The following is an 11,256-nucleotide window of genomic DNA, read 5'->3' on the forward strand; positions in this document are numbered from 1 at the left end:
GCTTTTGAGCAGCTCTCATTGGTGGAAAGCTCTACCTTTTACTGAGCCAAAGTCTGTCAGCCCATAGCATTCCTCATTCGACCCCTTGGACCATGCAGAACAAGTCTGCCCCCTCCCTTATAACAGCCCTGCAAGTATTGGATCTTCCTCTCCCTGGCAGAGGTCATATTGGGCAGCCATGCCACATTTTTCACCAAAACAACCCAAAATAATAGACTGTCAAATCTGTGGCCAACACCCAGAAGTCATTTGCTCACATCGCTGCAGAGCCACATCTCTGCCATCCTCTTCTGAAAAATTCAGGGAAGGGGTGGAGCTATATAGGATGTTTCATTTGTTACTATTACATTTCATTCAGTTAAGCTGAGTCCCTCACTCCAACTGCCATGATACATATTTTTTAATTATGGCAAAATACACACAACATGAAGTTTACCATTTGAACCTTTTTTTCTTCTTTTTTGCCTCACCCCATGGCTTGTGGGATCTCAGTTCCCCAACCAGGGATCGAACCTGGGCCCTCGGCAGTGAAAGCGTGTAGTCCTAACAACTTGACCCCCAGGGAATTCCCATTTTAACCGTTTTGAAGTGTACAGTTTGGTGGCTTTAAGTGCAGTCACAGTGTTATGTAACCACGCCACGATGTTATGTAACGATGCCATTTTTGAAGTACTGTTTTGACAGTACCTGGTGCATAGAAGGTGCTCAATAATTTTTTGGTGGATGAAGAAGAGAACAAATGAATTTACCTAAAAAGGTTGCCCTCCTCTCCCCACTTTGTTTCGTGTGTCATCAAGGTCCTCAGGGAGAGGACAGGAACAGGAGAGCCGTACAGCCCTAGGGTCTGCCCCAGGATCAACGTCCATCCACTATTCAGGGCTTTGGGGTCACAAGTTTTCCTACTTGTGCTGCCACTCACCCAGCTGCCCATCTTTCTCATCCCCAAAGTGTCACTGCTTCTGGCAGGGGACCACTCAAGTGGAGAAGAACCAGAGAAAAGGCTCATTTGAAGAAACTGGACTCTTCCTCAAGTGCTCAATTGACAATTAGTTCCAGGGTTTTGTCAGGGATTAAGGTCACCAATCTGTTTTTCCCATAATCTGCCTTATTCCCCCATAAAACTGGTTATTTGCCCATCTTAGGTCTTCCAGCATTCATTTATCCATCCACACAACAAACATGATGCAGGTTTATAGCAGGTATTACGGGAACGGAGGGTCAAGCACTTCATGGAGGAGTGGGGAGGTTTAGTTGGACCTCCTAGAGGAGGAGACATTTCAGCTGTCTGGCACAGGCAAAGTCACGGAGCAGCAAGCACCCACAGCATATTCTGGGAAGACGGGGACTCCGAGGAGAGGCAGTCAGGAGATGAGGCAAGGGAGGTGCTCAGGGGTCGGTTAGGGACCCTGGATTGATTCTGTACACAGTGGGAAACTGGAATGCTGCGACCCACACCTTCCCCCTCCCCCGCCCCCACTGTCTACCCCAGTTGTCCTGAAATATCCCTGATAGCTTCTCAGAGATCTTATCTCCAAATTCACTCAGCAATCCTAGAGGCCAGAAGACAAATCCATTTAAAGCAGATTATCACCTCCGCTTCTGGCCTGAACTTGGGTTCCTTCTTAACAGCTTCTGTCCCTTCTTTCCTTGATACAGAAGCAAAACAGATGCTGCGCAGACCTTCTCTACCTTCACTAGTCAGTCTTGATGCTCTTATTTTGTTCCTCATCCTTTCTGCTAGAGTGCCCCCCTCTCGTTCTAGGCTGGCTCCTTGTGATAACAGGGCTCCGCTTCCCTGCAGGGAACCCAGTCCATTTGGTGCTGGTGGGGCTGATCCCCAGCCTCAGGCCTCGGCGTGTGACCAGACCCTGCTTACTGGAGAATGCCCGCCCTGCCCCCACTCAGTGATTTGCTTGGGAATGAGCCTGTGAGCCAAGCCACACCCAATCAGAGACCTCCCAGGGCTTTGCTGCTGGCGCTCTCAGAAAACACTCTTTTCTTGCTGAGGTTGCTAAGAAGGATGTGGTCTGGGGCTGTTGGCAATGAATCTATCAGCTAGCAATAACCTAAAGAATTGATCCAAACAAATACAGAGGCAGAGGTGAAGGCAGGAGGGATACTGAGCCCCGAAAACAACATTTCAGCCCCTATGCCTGAAGCAAAGCTTCACCAGACTGCCCAGATACATGAGCAATCTTTTTTTTTCCCTTAAGCCAGTTTGAGCCAGGTTCCTATTATCTACAACCGAAGGAGTCCTTGAATATACGTTCATTCGGGTATTTAACTATCCACTTAACTCTTCACTGAGTGCCTGTTAGGCAGGCAATGGGGACAGAGAGAGGACTAAACTGTCTCTGTCCTCAAGGAGCCTGCATTACAATAGGGGAGTGCACAGAAATCACTGTAGTTCAGTACAGTGTACTACTTAAGATACAGTGAGGACCACTTGGAGGTACCTCAGAGACACGATAACCCTAAAGGTGAACCCTTAAAATTGACCTGAAGCTCCCCAGGTGGTCAGGCTGGGAAAGGCCATTCCAGGCACTGGGAGAAACCCAGGCAAAGGCAGTGAGGAAGGAAGCAGCATGGGACGCTGGAGGAATGCAGGCCCTTCCATGTGGGCAGACAGGAGATGTAAGATGGTGGTCACAGGAGGAGGAGAAGCTAAAGGGCAAGCCAGGGCTGGAACAGGAGGTCATGTTTGGATTTAGCTCGTAGGTGATAAGAAAGAAAGGGTTTTAAGTAGAGGAGTAATATTGTTGCCATAGGTAGGCCCAGCCTTTGATTAATTGATGCATATGTAATGTTAACCCTGCAGAGGAGGTTTGAATTTTAAAGGATGATGTTTTAAAAGGGCAATGGTTTACTCAAAGTAAGAGCTGATGGCAGAATTTCGGGCATCAAAGAATTGTTTCTCTAGATCGTGTCCTCCTGGAGATGCTCAAAATACCCTGCTCAGCCTGTGTGTGGACCTACTGCTGGTTCTGGATGCAGAATCGAGTCAGGCAGGGGTCAGCATAATTTCTTCTGTGAAGGTCCAGATAGCAAATGTTTTAGGCTTTGCAGGCCCTCCCATATCTGTCACAAGTGCTCGACTCTGCCCTTACAGCAGGAAAGCAGCCAGAGACAGTGCATAAATGCATGAGCAGAGCTGTGTTCCAATAGAACTTTATTTATGGACACTCGGAACTGAATTGCATATAATTTTCATGAATCACATGATTTTTTTTCAACCATTAGAAATGTAAAAGCCATTCTTAGCCTCTGGGCTATACAAAAACAAGCAGCAAAAGATTGGGCCCAGGGGCCATAGTTGGCAGGGACTGGTTTACAGAAACACTAGCTCCATTCTCAAAGACAGCCAGGCAGCAGCAAACATGGAAAACAACAGGGAACTGGTACATTAATCATGGTGCATGTATATAATGGAATAGAATACCGCCTTTCAAAAGAAGGTGTTACTTACATGGAAATAAGCCCATGACATAGGTCATGTGAATGAAGAGTATTGTGAGTTATATGACCTGATTTCTATATTAATAAATGGTCCCATGGTCCAAGATCTAGTCACCTACCTCTCGCTCCATCTCCTATATTTCAGTGCAGGCCCTTCCTTCTCTGGCACTGAACCCCCTGGAACTTGCTCCTAGGCCCTCTCCTTAATTCTCTCTACTATTTTTTCCTAGATGATTTCATCCACTCCCATGGCTTTAAATATCATTTATATGCTGGCAACTCCCAGATTTACTTCTCCAAGTCCACACCTCTCATCTGAGCTCCAAACTTAAACCCAACTGTCTCCTAAATATCTGTGTTCCAATGACTCACAGGCATCTCCCTCTTAACATGTCCCTCTTCAAACTCTTGATTTCTCCCCCAAACCTGTTCCTCCCCAGCCCTTCCCACTTCATAAAGGCACCATCTTCCACCCCCTCTGATCAAGCCAGAAACCTGATTTCTCACACCCTTACAATCCATCGCCAAGAACAGCCACCCCTGACCTCAAAATATATCTCAAGGGTCTGCAAACTACAGCCCCAGCACCAAATCCAGCTCACCACGTGCTTTTGTTCAGTTCACCAGTTAAGACAAGGTTTACCTTTTTAAATGGTTAGAAAATCAAAAGAAGAAGACTATTTCATGACACATGGAAATCACATGAAATTCAAATTTCAGTATCCGTAAATAAAGTTTCATTGGCACACAGCCACACTTCATTCATTCACATATTGTCTGTGGCTGCTTTTCCACTACAACAGTAGAACTGAGTAGTCGCAATAGTCACAAAGCCTAAACTCTTTACTTTCCAGCCCTTTACAGAAAAAGTTTGGCAACCCGATATATCTTTACTCTCTCTATTCCCCTCCACCTCTGCTTCTCTCTCTGGTCTGCCAAGTCGCCATCATCTCTTGCCTGCATGACGACAAAAGCCTCCTCACCGGTCCCCCGCTTTCTCTCTTGTCCCCCAACCCAGTACTATACTCCCATCTAGACTCTACACAGCAACCAGAAAAACTGCTGTAAAAACAGAAGTGCATCATGTCATCACTTTCAATGTCTAATCAGCTCCTCCACGGCATGCAGGGCCCTGCCTGGTCCGGCCATGCCCACCTCCCCAGCCTCACCTCCTCCCACTGACCTCTCATCAGGGTCTCTTACAATGAGACCCTCTTCCCTACCTCACAGGGTTTTTGCAAACACAGTTCCTTCTTCCTGGATGACATCCTGAGGGTCACCTTGGCAGAAAAGCTGGGTTGGAGGTCTGCCACTCTAAGGATGCCCCTGTTCTGCGTTGCAGTCTGTGTACCTCGTGTCATACTGGGACCTCCCTGGGCAGGAACCACGTCTGCCTTATTTACTATTGGATCCTTAGTTCTACCAAAGGCTTGGCACATAATGAGTGTTCAAAGCACTGTTCAATGAATGAATGAATGAATGAATGAATGAATGAATGCTTGTGTGTTTAGATAGATAGAGAGATGGATGGATGAATGTTTGTATATAGAAAATGGGTCTGGAAGTATGATAGTGAACCCAACTCTGGGGCATGGGAATGAAGGTAAAGGTCTACTTCCACCTTCTCGTTGATGTACTTCTGTAACTTTGACAACGAGCATGTAATTCTTTTGTATTAACAAACGAAAAAGGAAAACAGCAACATAAAGATTTATGTGGGTTTTAGACCAGGCTCTATCACTGACTTGCTAGGCTCCCTAGAGCAAGCCCATTGCCTCTCAGGGTCTTCATCTCCTTAACCATCAAAGGAAGGTCCTGGCCTCCTTCCTGTGCTATGACCACGATCACATGCTGGGCTGGTGTAGTCACGAGAAGTTTCATGGAAGGAGTGAGCCCTGGTGTTTTAGAAGATGACTCTGGAGTCGGAGATATAGGTTCAAATCCAGACTCTGTCACTTCCTAGCCACGCAACTTTGGGAAAACCTCCTCTCTGAGTCTCCGTTTGCTCATTTGTGCAATAGAAATTTAAACTCCACCCTCACAGGATGATTATAGGACTCAACTGAGCAAAATTATCTAAACTGTCCTAGTTAGTCCTAGTTAGTATAGGTGCTCTATAAATGGAGTCTGGGGAAAGAGTCGAGGGGATCTCCAGAGTTCCCTGGGAATCCTGTTGGCCTTCCTTTTTCCTGATAATGAGTCAGTTTGGGCCTTTGGGGTTCAAGGCTGTCCACTGGGCACTGCTCCCCACCCCCACGATCTCACCCAAGAGAAGAAATCAATTCTTCCTCTCCAAGTGATTTCTGTGTAAGTCAAGACAGCAGTGTGTCATCAGCGCCAGCCCAGGAGAGTGGGGCTGGCATCCACAGCTTGCTTCCCTTATGGCTTATAGGAAGCACAAGAAGAGGGAGAACAGGACAGAGCAGAGCCCCTGGCCTCCCCAAGCCAGACCATCCCCACCGAGGCACCCTCTCCACACTGAAGTCAGGGCATCAGAACCGGAGGAGGCAAAACCAGAGAGAACATAAACATCTCAGTAGATCTGAGAACATAGTGACTTTTGCTACAGCAGCTGGCCTGCCTCTCACACCCTCTTCTGGCTGAGGGGCCAGCACAAAAGGAGTTTGCATCTTCCAGGGTTCAACAGCCACTTGACAAGACAGTGTGACACCATCTCAGAACTGGAAGTGTGTGCAGAGGCTATACACGCACATGGGTGCACACGGGAGGTACACACACACACACACACACACACACACACACACACACACACACACACACACACCATCAGAAACACAGAACGCTGAAAAAAAAGTGAAAGCTACACTTAGCTCAGAAGAGGTCTGGCCAGAAAAAAAGGATTCAAAGGACGGGAGTGGAGAAAGGAGGGGAAGGCATGAGAGAGCATAAGACCAAATCAGAGCGTGGATCCCAGGTCAAGCCCTGGCAGGCCTGTGACACATGTACCTGCATTCACTCAACTTCTGCTGAGTCCTGTTAAGTGCCTACCTAGATATGTCTGGAAACCCCATCCCTTCCAGAAGCCTTTCCAGACTTCACTCAAGGAAGGGTCCACTTACTCCAGATGTGTTCTACCTAAACACCTCCCTGCCTTCACATCCTTTAGGTTTCTACCCTGAAAGAGGTTCACCCTGGCAAAACAATGCTGCAGACCCCTCTCTACCTGAGCACCAGACCCTCTGGATCTCCAGGGATTCCTCCTCATGAGTGTAGCAGGCGCCACTAGTCCTCAGGCCTTGAAGGCTCCTTGGAGTTCACCTGTCCAGTGCCCACTTCCATGCCCATCATAGAGATGGGAATCTGAGCCTAGAGAAACGAGTGTAGGCTGTCACGCTCAGTCATCAATCACCATGAGAGGTGACTAAGGGCCTGCTCACAAGTGGCCCTGGGCCTCAATTCCTCACTTGTTAAACGGCATCATCAGACTGCCTTGCCTGCCCCAGGGTACAGTTTGAGCTCAGGTACAGCAGGCAGGCCTAGGTTCGGATTCTAACTCGGAAGCCTTGCTAGACACATGATCAAGTTCAAATGATTTAACCTCTTTGAGATTTGATTCCACATCCCTAAAAAGCTGGTAACAATCCCTACCCCACAGAACTGCTGTAAGAATAAAATAACATACAGAGAGGACTTAAAGCCCCTAGCACTCAAACAGTGGTAACGATTATTACTACTTTTGTTATTATTGCCATGGGCATGGAGAAAAGTCCTCCTGGGATCCTCTGCACTGAGCCTCCTCTGTCAGGCTATACATCTATACATCTAGGTCCCTGGGAACAGTACTCTTTCTCTGACCCCCTTTGCTCCTAGGACCCCACCAGCACCCAAGCCCCAAAGCAGCAAATCACAATTCAGCTCCATCTCTGTGTCTGGCTCATCCCTGGTGGTCCTCTCTCCCTTCCTCCTCCCAGTGGGCTCAAGCCCCTACTGCCCCTGCTGCCACCACATCCCCCAGTACAGGGCCATCCCCATAAGTACACATTCCAGTGTCTCCCCCATGGGAGGCCCAGTTCCTAGGAGCCTACACTGATTTAGGGTGACCTGGGAGCCCTGCCTCCCAGAGGCAGTATCTCTCCCTGCTCCAAGGCTCCCAACAAAAGATGTTTCTCAAACCCCACTCCCAGCGGGTTCCCTCCAACATACCCTCGCTGAGCCTCAGGAAAGCCAAAGGCCCAAAGGCATTAGGGGTATGGAGGAGGCATTCATTCTCTGGACCACAAAGAGAACGAGGAAGAATGGGGGCAGCTGGCTGGGAGCACTGGTCAGAACTGGAGGGTGTAAGAGGGACTCCTGAAAGGCATGAGTGTGCTGAGGACCAGGCCTCTCGAAGAGTAAGAACTCTCAGCAATGGTTCCAACTGGGCTGCAAGGACAACTAGTCTGGGATACCCAGGTCAGGCCTGCCCTCTCCCCAGCTCCCCAGATGAATCCTCTGCCTTGCTGTGGGGACCCTTAGCACATCTTATCAGGCTCCAGAATGAGGGGTAAAGACTGTGTCTGCCTCCAGAGTGGCAGAAAGAGCCAGTTCTGGAGGGAGACAGCATCCCAGCCCCAAAATTTGCCAAATGCATGTCTTTGGGCACAGGACTTCTTTCTGGGCCTCAGTTTACCCATCTATACAATGGAGCTAACGATACCCTACCTCATAGGACTGCATCCATCACAGCCCCACCCCCCAAACCTGAAAACTCAATGTGCCTATCTGGAATCTCTTACTGCAGGGGTGGCAGAACTGTGGTTGGCAGGCAAGGGTTACATAAAGCACACGTGGCCCTCTCCCAGATGTCTGATCCATTCTGAGCCAACGAGACCAAAAGAAATTTCTCAAAGATCACATGGACCGGTTCCCACTCTCTTTGCCCTCCTCCCCCAGGCCCTGACTATGCCTTCCCTCTTTTGCCAGTGGACCTCCCTGTCATTCCTGCCCTGGGGGTGTGGGAAAAGGACAGCAATGGAAGTGGCCACCCACTCAGAGGATAAGCTCATGGGCAGTGACATCATCCTGCCTGCCCTTCTTCCTCCTCACCTGACCCCGTGACTCACGGCCACGGGTTGAGGCTCTGTTAATCTCAGAGGCTGCTTGGATTTCGGTCATTTTTCTTCACATAGCACAAGCCCTGTATGTCCAACCAAGAAGCAGCCTGCAATAAGCCAGACACTTGTTCTACAACATTTTCTAGGAGTCTCTTTGGGTGCTGTGGAATCCCAGCTTACGGCTCTATGATCACACTCGGTCTCTGACCCCAAACAGTATTGCTCAGCTCAGCATCAAACCCAAATCCTACTCTAAAGAATGAAGATTGACGACTCCATAGAAGGTTACAGTTTAAGGATAGAGGAATTCCCACCGGAACTTTCAGAAGTCCACCTCAGCAGAATAAGGACACAGGCTCTACAGAAGGGACAACACTTCTATAACTGTCCTTTCCGCAAACATTCAAGCACCTGACCCAGCTATCAGTCATCTGGGTATCTCAGACATTCAGCCAATCTGCTTCCATTGGGTGCCCAGACAGAGGTGCAGAGGGCTGAGGACAGGAAGGAAAAGCGGTCCTCAAATCCCAGAACCCCTTCTCATCCTTGGGCTTGCTTTAATGTAGGCTTCCCATCTCTAACAAGCTGGATTGCCTGATTTCTTGGAACACAGGAGTCTGGAATGAATTGGAAAGCTCACTGAAAGCAGGCAGGAGAAACCACCAGTGATGTCATTGAAGAGAGAAAAGAATTCCAAAGTCAGTCATGGGACCAATACAAGCATCACTGAAGCCACTTAGTGCAAAGCTCACTCCCTCAAGAGTCCCTTTGCTATAGAAAAGTCCTTAGTGCCAAAACTGTGATATGTGTAATACAGCGGAGAAAGATTTCCATGCTTAATGGTTAACGTCAGTGTTAATGCTTAATCTATACTCGCCCAAAATATTCCCATTTCCTAAAGAGCTGGAAATATGAGCCACCACTCATACCCACAGCCTCAGAGCCCTGCCACTCAGATCAGCCCAACCCATTGGACGTGTTTAGAGTTAAAATTCAAGTTTAGACTTCAATTTCTCTCAGCCTCCAAAAGCACCCACCTGTGTGCAGGGCCCCAAACTACAAGGAAGGCTGCACAGCATCAGATTTCCTAGGGACTTCTGGGAGGCAAGAGGGAGTCAGAGAGGAGGCTGAACTAAATAAAGAACTCTCTTAAAAACAGAACAGCTTCATTACTTTCTAACATAGAAGCTAACTGCTAGAGACAAGCATGTAAGAAAAGGACCTAGGGCCTTCATTTAATGATGAAATCAGACTCATTTACAATTATCCACATCCAATTTGAAGGTAAATAGTTTTTCTCAATTAAGTCAAACAAACCCTCCCAACTCCCCAATGGTTTTTGCCTTCCTATTTGCTTAACGTTTTCCTCGATGATAGATCCCATATCTGAGTCATCCATCACGCATTTCTCATTAGGGCAGGTTTGGCTGAGAAAGAAATACCCTTTTCTGGCATTTCACTGCCTTAGGCCCCCAAACCTGCCAATTCGCTAGCTAAGCAGCAATAGAGGACCTGGGACACTGGGATTCAATCCAATCCCCTCCCCTCTAGTGTGTTCCCACCCTGGGTCCCTACCTTTCCTCCACCCCCTCTCCATCCTACCCCACCCACCATCTCCCTGAGACTTCCCAAGCCCAAATGGCCCCACCCCTGCTCCCTCGTGCTCTGCCTCCCACCCTCCAACAACTATGCATCCCTTCACCCAGGCCAGCTGTCCCTGCCTGTCCTTCTCAGAATCTGTCCCCTCGTGCCCACTGCTGCCCGTGGAAGCCCTCCAGTCACCCACTCCCTCATCCTTCTGGGCCAGGCAGAATGGACCCCCCTCCCCGATCCAGCCTCTCGCCCTCCTCTCCCTGGCACCTCTCCCTCCTCAGAACTAGTGGTCAGGTCAGGGTGTTTTCCTCTGCAGGGACTCCGCGAGACTCTACTTCCCTCCTAGCTCCAGCTAGCGGCTTCGTGAAGCTTTCCAGAATCATCAACACAATGACAGATCTGCCTCTATTCCCCCTGCACACCCAGGGCCTCCGCGATCACAGCTACCCGCCCAGCCTCCTCCAGCGGCTTCCCGGGAGAGGGCAGGTCCCACACTGCCCCGGGCCCCGCCGGCCAGGGAGGGGAGGCAATCTTGAGGACGGGGCTGGACTCTGGTAGCCCCCTGCCGCCTCCGGGACCCAGAGCCGGGGTCCACCGTGCTCCCCGCGCGGAGGCCAGCCCGGGCCCAGGGAGAGGGCTGGGGTGGGGGCGCCCTGAGAGAGAGGGGGCTCACCGCCCGCTCTAGCAGCCCTGCAGCAGGCACGCTGCCCGGCAGCCCGGGGCAGGGCTTGGCTGCAAACAAAGGCCGCCCGGACGCGCGCCGAGCCCGCCACGCAAGCACTCACCGCGCCGCGCCTGACTCCCGGGACTCGGGGACGCGGCGGAGCGCTGCCGAGTCGCCGCCGCCGCCGCCGCCGCCGCCGCCGCCGCGAGGCCGGGCGCGAAAGGGGTCCGGGGGCGGCCCCGGGAGTCCGAGGGGCGGGGCGGGCTGGAGGAAGCTGCAGGCCCGGAAAGGCGGCCCGGGTGCGCCCCAGAGGCGGGATTGGCCCCGCGGCGAAGGTTTGGGGCAGAGGCCTGAGCCCGCCCGCTGGGCAGGGCACCCGGCCGAGACCCGCCCCTGACCCGGGTCCAGACCCACGCGGGGGCCCTAGTAAAGGGGCGCTGGTCTGATCTCTGCCCGTCTCCCACCCTGTCCCACCCTCCCAAGATCCGA

General features: G+C 50.6%; 1 protein-coding gene across 1 annotated transcript in view; it reads right to left on the reverse strand.

Annotated features, from left to right (window-relative positions):
- The window catches only part of CD276 (CD276 molecule), a 30,244-nt gene extending 19,237 nt beyond the window's left edge, over positions 1-11,007 (reverse strand). Inside the window, exon 1 of the mRNA XM_079913178.1 lies at positions 10,889-11,007. The gene's annotated coding sequence lies outside the window, so the exon portion shown is untranslated. The remainder of the gene's footprint in view (positions 1-10,888) is intronic.
- Between the last annotated feature and the right edge of the window lie 249 nt (positions 11,008-11,256).

This window comes from Stenella coeruleoalba (assembly GCF_951394435.1).
Source record: "Stenella coeruleoalba genome assembly, chromosome: 2".
Classification (NCBI taxonomy): domain Eukaryota; kingdom Metazoa; phylum Chordata; class Mammalia; order Artiodactyla; family Delphinidae; genus Stenella; species Stenella coeruleoalba.